Consider the following 14,294-nt stretch of genomic DNA (forward strand, 5'->3'; position numbering starts at 1 on the left):
GCCAAAATATCGTGGACAAAATATCGACAGTCAAAATATCGAGTTTGTATCTACAAACAGGTAAGTACAAAAATATCGAGTACAAAGTATCGTTAACAATAATATAGATGTAAAAAATATCGACTTTATTAAAAACAGTGTTAAATTAAATTAATATTAAATTTAAATTACTAAAATATACTTAATACTACTTAAATTAAATTATAATAATTAAATAATAAATGAAAATAATAAAAATAATTTTTTACAATCTTATTAGTTGACCCTGAACCCTAAAAATACCCCTTTACCCAAAAACCCCAAACTGACCCTGAACCCTAAAAATACCCCTTTACCCAAAAACCCAAAACTGACCCTGAACCCTAAAAATACCCCTTTACCCAAAAACTGAAAACTGACCCTGAACCCTAAAAATGCCCCTTTACCCAAAAACTGAAAACTGACCCTGAACCCTAAAAATACCCCTTTACCCAAGAACTGAAAACTGACCCTGAACCCTAAAAATACCCCTTTACCCATGAACTGAAAACTGACCCTGAACCCTAAAAATACCCCTTTACCCATGAACTGAAAACTGACCCTGAACCCTAAAAATACCCCTTTACCCAAGAACTGAAAACTGACCCTGAACCCCCAAAATACCCCTTTACCCATGAACTGAAAACTGACCCTGAACCCTAAAAATGCCCCTTTACCCAAAAACTGAAAACTGACCCTGAACCCCAAAAATACCCCTTTACCCTAAAACTGAAAACTGACCCTGAACCCTAAAAATGCTCCTTTACCCAAAATGTATCAATATTATTTAATTACCAATTAATTATTAATTAAAAATAACAATAAAGTAAATATATTAGAACATTAGCTGTAATTATTTTAATAATTAATATTATTTTTTCCAAATTAATTACTTAAAAATAACACAAAATTAAATATATTAAAAATTTACTCTAATTAATGTAATTAACTAATTACAAATAATTAATTAACAATTAATTACTAATACAAAATATGTTCAAAATTATATTAATTAATTAACTAATTAATATTAATTAATTATCAATTAATTATTAATTAAAAATATTAACAAACATATATTAATTACTTAATTATTATTAAATTACTTCCCACCCTATTCCCCTATAAACCCACAACCCGCTACAGAATTACATTACGCAATTATTATAAAAACAAAATTCATTTAATAAAATATTTTATAACATTAATACACACTATTCACACATATTATTACATAAAAATACACTATAAAATATTATATATTATTAAAAATTCGATATTTTTGCTATCTATATTTTATACAGTCGATATTACTTCACTTACCTGAAAAACGATATTTTTGTAGTCGATATTATGTCCTGTCGATATTTTGTCCAGTCTATATTTAAAACTCGATATTATGTCCAGTCGATATTTTGGAGTCGATATTTTGTCTGTATACCACCGGAATTATGCAGTTTTAAGTTTTAAGACAGTATAGTACCTAAAAGCATAGAGCGTCACTCGTGGTCATCTGATTGTGCGAGACTGGGAGAAAGTCACAAGTTTAGGCTGACTGCAATGGGGCACAGACCAGGTTAGACCCGTTGAAAAAATGATCTTCTCAAAGTCTGTCGCAAAGACTTCTGCTTGTGGTGGAGACCAAGAGGAACAGGTAGAGCATCGCGGATGGTCAATGCAGTATAGCAAAGAGAAGGCAGGTCATTGTGGACTGCCATCTCTGCAGCACAAAAACCTGATCAGGTGTTGCAGATGGTCATTGCTAGAATTTTGCATTGGTGGTCACTGACTATCGTTGCTGTAGCGCAAAGTGCAGAGCTCGCTTTGCCAGGTGTCACTGTAGTGTGATGACGGTCGTTGTGGGCGTTAGAGTCTTGGTGCAAAAGCACTCGTTCACAGTCATGAAGAGCCCAAACTTTCAGGGTTTGTCCTTCTCTTGAAGAGGAGTGTTCTTTGATGCCAGCAAAGGGTCCAGGGCCTAGGGAGGCACCTCTCGGGCAGGAGAGGTTCACTCATTCAGAGACCCGAAAAGATCAGGCACGCCCAGTTGCAGTGCCAGTTGCAGCAGGTCAGCTGAACAGTTGCAGGGAGGCCTCTGAAGCTTGTTGTGTCCCTGAAAATCAGACAGGAGGTCAGCCGATTGACCCTGGGAGTCACTCACGTAGCCTGGGATAAAGGGAGCAGGTCCATTTTTCCTTAATAAAGAGCAGTGCAGGCCTCAAGCAGCAGAGCAGTTCTCTGGGGAAAAAGGTACGCCTCAAGCAACAAGACAGTCCTCGGATAGAAGGAGGGCAGTCCTGTGGGGAACAAGGCAGACCTCAAGCAGCAGGGCCGTCCTGTGGGGAACAAGGCAGTTCTTCATCTGTAATACTTGCCACCAGCCATTGTGTGTGGGGGAAGTCCCGTCTGACCACCACATCTGGCCCGGTAATGTTCTTCCCTTCCCATATCAGGCCGCCACACTGTCTAGGGGGACAATAGGCTGGTGTCAGGGTCCCGAGCGTATACTGGAGACAATCCCTCTAAAGTGCAAGTGGGGCTGAGCATAACTTCCCCACCCCCGCCATCCTGATGACACCCTAACCCCTTTGTCTTACTGTCTGGCAGAAATATACAAACACCAACAACAGATCCATTCACAGTCATGTGACCTTGGATTCTGGCAAAAAGAACACATGGTTAAGACAACTTTTAAAAGTAGCATTTTCAGAATTGTGACTTAAAATCCAGCATTACCATTAAAGAGGATTTTGAATTATAATCCATTTGAGTGTAAATATGACATCTCTACCTGCTCACGATCCAAATGATCACTTAATAAGTCCACTAAGGTAACCCAGTGTTAGTCAATGGGAGAGGTAGGACTTGCAGCAGTGAAAAACGACTTTAGGAGGTTTTCACTGCTAGGACATGTGAAACTTAAATACACACATGTTACTCTGTAAGTACAATTCACCCTGTCCCATGAGCCGTTAGGGCCTACTTTAGGAGTGACTTATATACAGGAGCGCCCCGTGCAGGTAAGACCGGTGGGGCCGGGTGGGAGGGAGTGGGGGGATTTCGACAGACAACAACGAGGGAAAATGTATTATTTATTACATTTTCCCTTGTGGTTGTCTGTCGAATCCCCCCCAAAACAGGCCCCACTGACTCTTACCTGCACGGGCCGCTCCTGCTTATATATATTAAAAGGGAAGGTTTAGGCCTGGCAAAAGGTTTATTTTGCAAGGTTGAAATGGGAGTCTAACACTGCACAACAGGCTGCAGTGGCTGGCCTGAGCCATGTTTTAACCCCTTGAACTCGTCATGAGCGACGGTGCTCGTGTTCTCATGACGAGCTGAGCTCGTTATGTCCGTTGGAATGCTCGCACGCTGGGCTAATTCCCCTGCTGTGCGAACGCTCTACACCAACGGGTGTGGTCATAACCAGCTAAGCTCATTGTGAGCACACGACCACCGTGGCTCTTGACGAGCTGAGCTCGTCATGAGCACTGGGGCGCTGTGAGCGCCCACCCTCCCTCCAGCACAGCGGGGGAATGAGCCCCGCATGCAAGGAGTTAAAGGGTTACTTTAATGGGTGGAAAATTGATTGCTGCCGGCCCATTAGTATCATTTAATTTAAAAGCAGTGTGTACAGAGAGCACCACTTTACTTGGTACTTGTAAATGACATTTGCCGATTTTACCATACCTGAAGGAGAGACCACATTACTTTAGCACTGGTAAGCAGTGCTAAAGTGCTTCTTTTAGGGCCCATTGTAAACCAGCTACGCCATTGATATTGACTTTGGCGAAAGGATATGCAGCTGCCTCGAACAACAGCTTTGGTAATGCAGATAAACTGGCATATTGCATTTACCAACTTAAAAGATTTCTTAACATATATGATCGGTTTTCTCTACGCTGTATATTTCTAATGCTTCCTAATGAGTTTGGAGTTAGGAGTTTTCTGTGTTGCGCGATGTGTAGCAAAAGTGACATCCAAAAAGGTAATTGGCTAAACTTAGGTCAAAATTTAGACACATATTTTTATATTTCCTTTTCAAAGCCACATACTTAAAACGGGTGTGGATGAGACCACTATTTGGGTAAAAAGATCTCACTTAAATGCTGGAACAGATATTTTAATACTAAACATCATAAATTAACTTGCTCACAATTGGATGCTCCTGAGTTTAATGATGTGATTAAAAACGTGGTGATGAAAACAGGAGAAACATAGAAACGTACATGTAGGAAATGTATTGCTACTTCAATAAGAATGATGTTATCTGCGATACAACTTTAGTTCTACAAAAATGATAAAACTTTTTGGCTTTGTTAATATTTTTTAAAAATGGCTTAAAATAAATAAAACAAAGCGCTATGGTTCGGCAAGTGGTGTCTGTCACAGCGCGTTTGCAGTAATGTGAGGGTGCGTGGGGGTGAGATGGGCAACAACAACGAAGCAGGAGAGGTTTGGAGGGATTGGTAGGGCTATTTTATTTATATGTCCCAGGGCACTATAAGCTGTTCGGATGTGAGTGTGATCTGGGTTTCGGATGGGGCGGATGGGAGGGGGAAGAGACAATGGAGAATGGAGGTAGTGAAAACATCAGCACTCATGTGGAGTGCCCAAAAAAAGAAAAAAGTAGCTCCTAAAACGGGAACTGTGGATGGACACAAGTACTTGGTCTAGCGTAGCGTAGTGGCAGTTCTAAAAGTGATGCGTCAGGTTCGATCCAGGGAGCAGATGCGATGCATCTGTTTGGATCAACACAGTATCAACAATGCATTGGTTCCAATCCCACAAAACCGTGATGATGTGCCGGTTTGGCATGTAATGCGTTGGTTCTGCTGGAACAAACACCTTAGGCCCACTTCCAAAGGTCCAGGACTGGGGTGGCACCACTTGGCAGGGCAGACTCACTGATGGCAGAGTCCAAGTGTAGAGGCAGGGTGGTTGGAAGTATTTTATGTCTCTGAGACTTTAGATCAAGAGGCCAGCCAGCTAGCCCCTGGAGTCACTCTGTGTTCAAATGATGCTAGTCCACTCCTTCTCACCAAGGCAGGGGAAAAGCAGGCAGCACAACAAGTATGGGGTCCAGCAAATCAGCAGTCCGGCAGAGTGGTAGTCCTTCAGCAGCACAGCAGTCCTTCTTCCTGGCTGAGTGGTTACAGGTCCAGAAGTTTACTGAAGTGGTGATGTCAGAGGTCCATTACTTGTACCCTGTTGGGGACAATGCAGCCCTTTTTGTGGGGACAGGACACGACCTATTCAGGTGTACACGGGGCAGGGTCCAGCTCCTCCCTCCCATTCTCCCATGGACGGGCCATCAAATCACACTTAAGCTTGCATTGTGTGTGGCTGTCTAGAGGGAATAAACAAAACCCAGCTATCACCCATCCCAGACAAGTGGTCAGAGATAGGCAGCAGGCACCAAATGGCTAAAGTAAGAAAATGACAACTTTCTAAAAGTGGCATTTTCAGAATAGCAATTTAAAATCCGACTACACCATATGTTGTGATTTTAAATTGTTATTTGAGGGACACCAGAATTGGAATTTACACTTATAAAATGCAATAAGGTAATCCCAACATTATCCTATGGAAGAGACAAGCCTTGCAGGGCTTTGGGAGTTTTTCACTACCTGGTCATGTAAACCTTAAAAATAGATACCCTGCCTTTTACATACATTGAACCCTGCCCTCTGGTTTTTCCAGGGCCTACCTTAGATCAGCCTTATATGTACAAAAAGGGAAGGTTAGGACCTGGCAAAAGGGTTGTTTTGCCAGATCGACATGGCAGTGTAAACTGTGCAGACAGGCTCTGCAACTGCAGGCCCGAGACATGGTTAAAAGAATACTTAAGTAGGTGGCAAAATCAGCACTGCAGGCCCACTAGTAGCGTTCAATTTACAGGCCCTGGTTACAAGGGCTACCACTTTACTTGGCACGTATATGTACATTAAATATGTCAGCTGGGTATGAACCACTGTTACCATGTTTAGGGAAGAAGGCACAAGCACTTTAGCACTGGTTAGCAGTGGTAAGGCGGCAAAGTGCGCAAAGTCTTATTGTCAGCAAAAACGATATCAGAAAAATGGAGGGAGGCAAGCAAACAGTTGGGGGAAGACCACCCTAAAGCTGTCTGGTCTAACAGTAGTCCAGCTACATCAAGGTGATGCATGACTACAACCCCCACAATTCATGAAATGGCTCTGAGGGTAGTATGCATACACTACAGCCCCTAGAGTGTAAGATATTGTTAAATTAAAATCAAGGTCTGGAATTGTGGATCCTCCCCTGTGATACAGAGGCTTGTTAAATGCACTGCATTTAAACAAATTGTTGTGAAGTACACAAGCCCCAGAATGCATTGGCTTATTAGCTGAGAGACCAGGACTGCAGGTTTTTCTAACAGAGATAGCAACATGGGATTTAATGATGTGCACTTTTATTTCAATTCAACACAATGTTTTGAAATAAATATTACTCATGTAGGGTCATTCATGTCTTTATGCATTGCTAAGCAATTTTTCAAGCCAAATGCAAAGGGTGAGTTCTGATTTTCAGCACTCACCTCAATATTTGCTGAGACAGAACGTTTACTGTTACAGAAGGAATTTATTTTTTTTAAGTTTGAGTTTATTGAAGATTAAGGAAAACACAAAAAGAAATCAGGAATCAGGAACGAAAAAACAGACAATATGATAAATCATCAAATTATACAAAAATGAGAAAAATGAATGGAATTACGCATACTAAATATAAATAAGCAAAAAGTAACTGAATCCAAAATCATACACATGGAGCAACAAAGCAAGCATAATAGTTTACAAAAGCGAAATATATATGACACAATGTGTAAGAAAGAACAATAAAGTACATTAGTAATTAATATTGAGATAAAAAGGCAATGGGAGAATCAAGGTGGTTTGCGTACTTCAACAGAATGAACATCCTGGGTAATGACTGATGGGGCATATGAGGAGAGATAGGTTACCAAAGGGAGCCAGAGGAGGTCTCTTTTAATTGCTAGGGAAACGGGAGAAACATAATTAGTGTCTAGGCGATGATGGAAACTTACCGCGTTCCACCATGAACGGAAAGAAACATTAGTGGCTTGTTTCCAATTAGAGGTAATGTGATGGAAGGCAATAGCTATCAAAAGGTCAATGAGTAGGTAATGTTGATGAGAGCGGGGAAGTGCAGGGGATAAAGAACCTAAGTAGATATGAGTCAAGGAAAAGGGAATCTGAAACTGAAAGATTTTTTGGAGTTCAAGCCAAACTAATTTCCAAAATTGGAGGACAGGAGGGCAATCAAACAGCATGTGTTTCAAGTCTGCAGAAGGACAGGGGCATAACCAGCAAATAGGGGGGGTGTCGGAGGAAAAAGTTGATAAAGCAAGAGGAGTGAAAAGAGTTCGATTATAGATAAAGTATAAAGTTTGGGTAGTATTGGCAGCTCTAGAGGTTTTATGGATTTTGGTTCAAAGTATTTCCCATAACATAGTCGACCATTCTAGTGAAAAGTCACGTTCCCAGGCTAATTCAATTTTAGTTTTGGATCTGTCTGCAGAAAAGTGAAAAGAATTATAAAGAAAGGAAGCAGAGGGAGAGGAATCGATTGCCTGAGAAATGGAGCGACAATCGACAGGAATGGCATTAGAGATCGGTAAGGATTGAAGATAAGACTTGAGAATAGGAAGTAAAGTATTGTATTGTGAGCGAGAGCTAGAGGGTAAAGAAAATTGGGATTGAAGGTCTGAGAAGGACAGGGGAAGATTATGAGAGAGAAGTTGAGAGATCCATCGTAGACCATGGGAGTGCCAAGTTTTCCAAAAGAAACGGATCTTGAGATGTTTATTATGTCAGATGGGTTGTTCATGCGTCGCAGATATAGAAGGATAGGAGGAAGATAGAAAAGGAAGGAGGAGTGAACGAGAGTAAGAAATCATAGGATTACGAAGACGAGTCACAGTAGACGTGAAAGATAAAATATCACGGAAGTCAAAAGGAGAAATAAATGAAGATTCCATTTGTACCCAAAGAGGAGGATAAAAGGGATGATCAGAGGAAAGCCAAAAAAATGTTTGTTTTAAAGAGAAAGCACGATGATACGTCTTGAAGTCAGGGAAACGAAATCGAGCTTGAGATTTATCCTTCCGCATGGAAGTAAGAGCGATACGAGATCTTCTACCGTTCCACAAGAATTTTAGTAAGATAGAATCAATCTTTTTAAAATAGTAATCAGGAATATGTATTGGGATCATGGAAATAGAATATAATACAAGAGGTGATAACATCATTTTGATAGAATTTAGACATCTCCACCAGGACAGAAAAAGTGGATTCCAACGAGTGATGGCAGTGTCCAATTTCTTAAAGACATAATCAAAATTTATTTTCAGAGTATCAGATAAGAGGGGAGCAAACCAAACCCCTAAGTATTTTATTTTGGTTGGTTGCCACGAGAAACCAGAATGGTCAAAGAGATGTTTTTGGCATAGAGAATTTAAGGGAAGAATTTCACACTTATCGACGTTAAGACGATAACCAGATACTGCGGAGAAAGAGGAGACTTGTTGAAGAAAAGACGGAAGAGATGAGGTTGGTTCTGAACAATAAAAAAGAATGTCATCGGCATAAACTGAAAGTTTAACTTGTTTAGAAGCAAAATGAAACCCAGAAATAGAATCATCTTGCCGAATCTTGGTAGGGAAAGGTTCCAGAGCTAACACAAATAATAACGGAGACAGAGGACAGCCTTGTCGAACACCTCTTTGGAGGGCGAAGTAATCTGAAACCATTCCATCAACAAAAATCGACGCTTGAGGACAAGAATACAGTAAGGAGATAAGGGATAGAAATGTGGGCGGGAAACCTGCCCAAGTGAGTGCCTGAAACATAAAATCCTAACTAATCATGTCAAAGGCTTTCTCAGCATCCAGAGAAATAGCAGCTAGGGGGAGATCTAGAGAAGAGGCTTTGCTGAGAATATCGAAAAAGACTCAGGAGTTGTCAGAGGATAGACGGCCTTTAACGAAACCAGATTGTTCAGGACCGATTAAGTCGGGTAATAAAGGATCCATTCGAAGAGCTAGAATCTTGGCCAGAATTTTGTAGTCGGTATTAACTAAGGAGATGGGACGATAATTCTTACATAAAGAGTCATCCTTAGGGATCAAACAAATTAAGGCTTGTTGAAAAGAGCCGCTCGACAGACCAGAATCAAGAAAGGATTGGAATAAAAGTAAAAGTTTTGGTAAAAGAAGAGAGGCGAAATGACCGTAAAATTCGATAGTGAACCCGTCTGGGCCAGGGGCCTTACCTTGACGCAATGTTGAGACGACAAGAGAAATTTCCGGGAGCGAGATATCCGCATTTAAAGGACCTAAATCCACATGAGTCGAAGAAGGGGGGATAGATTGAAGGGGGGATAGATTGAAAGTAGAAAAGGAGGTCAGCTGCTGAAGGAACAAGGTCAGGGGTGTAGAGATTTTTATAAAAAGTAACAAATTCATTAAGAATATCTTTGTCTTTAAACAAAGAATCACCAGCTGAGGTTTTAATCAACTCCATTTTTGTACGTTCTTTTTGAATTTTTAAATAATTAGCAAGTCATTTTCCCAATTTGTTTTGACCTCCATAATATCGTGAATTACATTTCAATAACTGATTCGAGGCAGCATCAGTGGTAAATTTATTAAAAGAGATTTTTGCATCAATGAGATCCTTGAGAGAGGATTTGGTATTAGAAGAGTGATAGGCAAGTTCGAATTGCTTGATCTGAGCAAGTAATTGAGCAGATTTAGTCACATTAAGTTTTTTCTTCTGCGACACAAAATTAATGATAAAACTTCTAGAAGCCGTCTTATAGGAGTCCCATTCCATGACGTAAGAGGAATCAGGAGTGTGATTAAGTAGAAAGAATTCAGATGTAAATTTAGTAAATTCTGTGCAGAAAATGGGGTCGAGAAGTAAAGAGTTGTTAAACCGCCACCTGCCAGAATGAGGAGAGAAGAGATCGAGGTCAATATCAACGAGTACTGGGGCGTGGTCTGAGATCAAAATGGAACCAATGTCAGAGTGAATGGCATGTTGAGTCAAGGATTTGCTAAGAAAAATATAATCGATGTGTGATTGAGAATTATGTGAAGGGGAATAAAAACTATATTCTCTAAGATCAGGATTACATAATCTCCAAACATCTACTAATGCATTATTTTGAATAGTTTTAATAAATTGGGAATGCATCCTAGAAGGTAAAAATTTGACTTTGGAGTGACGGCCAAGGAAAGGGTCAAAAATTTGATTGCAATCACCACCATAAAAAATATAATCATCTGTAAGGGTAGTTAATTTGTCAGAAATAGAAGGCCAGAAAAGCTTATCAATACTAGTGTGAGCATAAACATTAAAAATCACAAGAGGTATTTTATCAATAAGCAACTTGACAATTAACCAACGACCGTGAGCATCACACTCTTGAGAAATTAAGGAAACATTTAACTATTTATGAAACAGGATCAAAACTCCATTTTTCTTATCATTAGTGGGAGAAAAGAAAACATGACCCACCCAACAACGCTTAATTTTTAGAGCTTCATCTTGTGAGAGATGTGATTCTTGAATAAGGGCAACATCAGTCTTAAGTCTAGCAAGGTGTGACAATACCCGTTGCCTCTTAATCGAGTTATTTAAACCTTTAACATTCCAAGTAGTGACACGGAATATAAAACTGAGAGGAAATATAAAACAATAGCATGCTTACTGACTCCATAAAGAAAGAGATGTAAAAGAATAGGTAATAGGAGAAAAGAAAGGAGTTAAGAGCGACATAAAAGAAGAAAAAAGAGAGAAAAAGAAAGGAAAGAAAGATCAAAGATAAATAAGAAAGAGGATAGAAAGAGATAAAGAACACAAAGACAGTACATGTCCAAAACAGACGACTGAAAGACAAACTTACAGGAACAAACGTGAGACAGGGGTGACAGCTTCAAAAGGTGACAGCGATAACAGCGAGAACGGCAATCAAACCTCTGCAGACAGAGTGGCAGGAAAAAGATTACAGAAACCAATGTGGCAACACCGGGATGGGATGAATGAGGGGATACCTGTAAAAAGGATATAAAAATATAATGTAAGAAAACAAGGCAGGAAGAACATTAAGTAAAAACATTTGTAAACATAGGGTAAAAAGATAGGGTAAGACAACCATCAAATAGAGAGACAACAAGATTAAATCAGGGTACACAAATCCAGAATGGTATCAGGTGTGATCAGGTGGCTCTGGAAGTGTCCATGACATCCGCTCCATGACGACGGAGGAACTCCTGTAGAACGGCAGGATCTTCAAATGTAGTGGGTTTCTCCTTGTAAGTAACCTTAAAGAGACATGGGTGGAGGAGACCATATCTGGCGTTAAGAGCTCTCAGTTGTGGGCGCATATCAAGAAATTTCGTCAGACGGTCAGCAGTGACTTTAGCAACATCCTGCAAGAGATAAAGACAATGACCCTCCCAGATAATTTGTTTTTTGGCATTGGCGGCTGAAAGAACCTGTAGGAGATCCGTATATTGTAGAAACAACATGATGATGCCCGAGGTTTGGAGGATACTCTAGGACCAAGGCGATGAGCCCTCTGTATATTGACGGAAGATAAGGCAGGTGTGTCTAAAATTTTTGGAAGAAAAGACTGGAAACAAGCACTGGCGTTGCCAATAGATTTCGCATTTGGAAAGTTGGAGCTATTGGTTTTGTAAATGACATTTTATATTTATATATTGTTATTGACAATGCCAATAACGATATATAAATATAAAATGTTGTTTACAAAACCAATAGCTCCAACTTTCCAAATGCGAAACCTATTGGCAACGGCAGTGCTTGTTTTGCTTAAGGCCTTTTTGGATTCCCACAGAAATCTAAGTGGCCCAGAGACTGGCGAAGAAGTCAAGACTGCCTCTCGCCTGCAGCACAGGCCGGGCAGGAGCTCCCGGGACAGGGTGTGGTGCGTGTCAGAGCCTTCCTGTAGGGAACGGGCAGAGGGGAGTGGTGGTTCTAGTGTGTAAAGCGTACTCCAAGGCCCCGCCCGTGAAATGTCCCCGCCCCGATGATGAAACCTGAGCCAGTGATGTTTGACTGGTTGTTGATTAGCATCTCAAACGGGAATGCGCTATAGCGCTTTGATCGAGAGTACATGATTCCCCTCTCTGGTGAGTTCATACGGGACTGCCTGTTATTTTTTGGTTGACCTTACACTGGATGAAGGGGTGGGATGGCCGTGCCTGGATTTGAACCCGGGACTATATGTTCTTTTGTCACTGAAATACGTTTTACCCTCCTCTGGGTTTATGAACATGGAACCTAACAGTCAAGTAAAAGCACTTTAATGGCCATGTAATCATTACCTTCAAGTCACCCGCAAACACTTAGCGACAAATTGACAAAAAGTTTTGCGCACAAACATAATAAGCGCCAAAATTGAAGCAAAAATGGCAGATCATAATTCACAGAATTCAGACCGTCACACATTTACATCGCTAGAAATAATGAGCCATTGTGGAAAATCTCCATGTAATATGCTTTTTTCTACGCACTTAGTTACCTTAGAGATACTTGTGCTCAAAATATTTAAGAGTCTAATGCTATTGTCTGTGCTTTGGTTAAGTCATCTGCTGCTAAATGTCTGCGTACTAGAACTTACAAGCAGAAATGAGATTCTTTTTATCTTTATTTTCTGTTTTTTTATTATTCTTATTTTCTTTTAATCTTTTGCAAAGGTTTTAATTAACTGAAACAAATAAACACTTCATACCATGCAATGTCTATTTTGTCCAGTCTTAAGTGTTTGGTTAGAAGAGGGAATGTGTTTTTTTCCGGCACAATGACAGAGGGGGATGGCCATAGGGAAGGAGTTAACATCCACATAGTTGGAATTAGCTTCAAAGCATTTCTGATGTACTCTCACTTTAAGAATGGAAGCATCTCACACAGAAACAACATAAAAATGTGAAAAAAGATCTAAACCAGTCCGAGATAATAGGAGAAAAACAATAACGCCACACGGGTGGATCTTTCAAGGTTCATGTGAAAGGGTAAGCAAGCTTTCTTCAAATTGAAATTAGAAATGTGCTTGCCATTACTTCCCAATGTGCTTTGTGTGTCTTCCCTGTGCTATCAATTTCCCTGTAGCTTTGTCCGTGACATCTACTGTGGCAAAGGCGAGGCTTCTTCCTTGCTTCAAAATCTGAGCAGTGATTAACACCGAGTCTCCAATTTTAGCTGCATTCATGTACGTAATGTTCATATCCACACTGACCCCTGGAATTCCTTTTTCTGTGAACGCAAGCGCTGCGGTTGAAACAACATCTATTAGAGTGGCTGTCATACCACCATCCATCCTTCACGCTGTGCCGGTGTGTGTGCACTTTCGAAAGTGAATTACAGTGACAAGCAACCACTCGAGATAAGATAACACCAGCAAGAATGTAGCCAGGCCTCATTGATGGATGCCAGACGTCGCTCTATAGCTGCCTTCTGCTCGTGGGAGTTAATGCCTGTGTGCGAAAGCGAGATGCGCTTGGAGAGTGTGTGTCTGACTGTGGGCGCCCGGCCAAACCACTTTTTTCCGCACAAGAAGGCAAAAGTAGCCCAAAAAGAAGCCCCCCGTTGTTTTAAATGAAAATAACTGAAAGACATAATGCTCGTGTATTAGCTTTAACATTTCTTGTCACAAGTGCTTGCCACTTTTGTGGTTTTAAGTAGAGGATATGTCTCTATTATTGTTGTTGTGTTCTCATTATTACGATTTGCTAAAGGTGTTGATAATGAAAATATCTTGAATGTTCAGTGGTTTTGTGCATTATTGAGGTTATATGGGGTTCTCTTTGTGGTTAGTGGATGTGGGGGCGCAGGGATCTGTGCTTGACTGTTTGCACTGCCTGGATGTATGTGTGCGTTGCTAGTTGTCGAGGCTTGTGTTTATCTCACTGCAGTGATGTTGACAATGACATAATAGCCTATACGTGTCTCCTTGCGCTTTCTGATCACCCACTCCATCCACTTCACACGACTCCTTTTTGTGGTCGGTCGTAGAAGACATATTTTGGCATACACTTTATACTGTATTCCTGTCAGAGGCTCTGATCAAACAGAGAACCAGCACATGACAGAGAAGCATGAATGTTGGCAAAATAATGGAGCCTGCCTCGAACCAGACCCTATGTGTTTATTTGGAAAACAAGGTATGCACAAAACAGTGAAACTGAAACAAACACGATGGAACAT

General features: G+C 40.5%; 1 pseudogene; it reads right to left on the reverse strand.

The window, feature by feature from the left end:
• Nucleotides 1–13,142: 13,142 nt before the first annotated feature.
• LOC147698889 (acyl-coenzyme A thioesterase 13 pseudogene) lies at nucleotides 13,143–13,407 on the reverse strand (annotated as a pseudogene).
• Nucleotides 13,408–14,294: the final 887 nt, after the last annotated feature.

The sequence above is a fragment of the Lissotriton vulgaris genome, chromosome 8, assembly GCF_964263255.1.
Source record: "Lissotriton vulgaris chromosome 8, aLisVul1.2, whole genome shotgun sequence".
Classification (NCBI taxonomy): Eukaryota; Metazoa; Chordata; class Amphibia; order Caudata; family Salamandridae; genus Lissotriton; species Lissotriton vulgaris.